We start from the raw sequence: 1,335 nt of genomic DNA on the forward strand, positions 1-1,335 counted from the left end.
TAATTCTTGTATGTGCCTAAAGGTAAGGTGAGTTCCTTCTTCCTACTCCACACCCCCCACTCCCCCCCCCTCGCAAAAAAATCATCCTCCCATAAGGAACCATCTTATCAACTTCATATGGAGTAACAAACAACCTGCTGGTGCTAGTTTTGGATGCTGCCATGAGTCACTTGACAGAATCCATTATAAAAGGAGGCAAAGAAATTTGACAAATGTCCTTAGTTATATTAGATGGTGTGTAAACTCTCCTAAAAATCACTTTAAGAAACAACACAGTGCAGTAAATCCAGCACTAAGTAGAAAGGCAAGCTACAGAGTGAATAGAGATATTTGCAATACATAATCTGACAAATTGTATCTTGAATGTATAAATAACTACAAGTCAATAAAAAAGGCAAACCAACAGAAAAATAGGACCAAAAACTCAAGTGGGTATTTCACAAAATACAATATGAATAAGCCAGTAAGCACGTGAGATTATGTCTAACTTGATACGTCTAGGGAAATGCAAATACAAACTACAATGCAAGGCACTACACACCCACCTGAGTGATTAGAAGTATATCAGCAGACAATACCAGATCTTGGCAAGGTGCATAGTAACCTGAACTGACATACTTCTGATGGGGGAGTAAATGGCAGTGCCTGCTAAGGTTGCTCCAACCCAACAATATCACTCTAAGTTGTACTCAGCACACACATGTGCAAATGTTCACCAAAAATCCCAGAACGTTTGGAGCAGTAATATTCATAATAGCCAAAATCTGAAAACACCCCAATGTCTATCTACAGTAGAATGGGTAAATAAATACATATAATAGGATATTCCACAATAATGAGAGTGAACAGATGACAGCTAGATAACAGCATTCTCAACAATATTGAGTAAAGAATCCAGATGTTAAAAGTATATACTCTACACCCTTTTGCACATACAGTATTGCATTGTCATTGAAGGCAAATTGGGTATATGGGTGGACAGGCTGAACTATTAGGTATGTCTATGAAATGGGGAGTGTATCTAAGAACATGTATAGGGTTGGCAGACAATGATCCCATAAGTTTATGTGAATGATCAGAATTCCCAGGTGTATAGTAGAGCTGACAAGGGGCAAGGTTGTGGTCACTGTTTGCTTACAGCCAGCTACTCAGAGGAATTGAGTAGTTGAACCTGTGGGCTTGGGACCATAGTCGCAGGGGACATCAAGCTCAATTGACATAACATACTGTACAAAACATTGTTCCACCTCCTACTTTGGCGACTAGCGACTGGGATCTTAAAAGCTAGCAAGCTGCCATCTAGAGCAACGATGGGTCTCTCCTCATCCAGAGCAA

Source organism: Orycteropus afer, unplaced genomic scaffold, assembly GCF_000298275.1.
Source record: "Orycteropus afer afer isolate SDZICR_OR568_19922 unplaced genomic scaffold, OryAfe1.0 scaffold00157, whole genome shotgun sequence".
NCBI lineage: Eukaryota > Metazoa > Chordata > Mammalia > Tubulidentata > Orycteropodidae > Orycteropus > Orycteropus afer.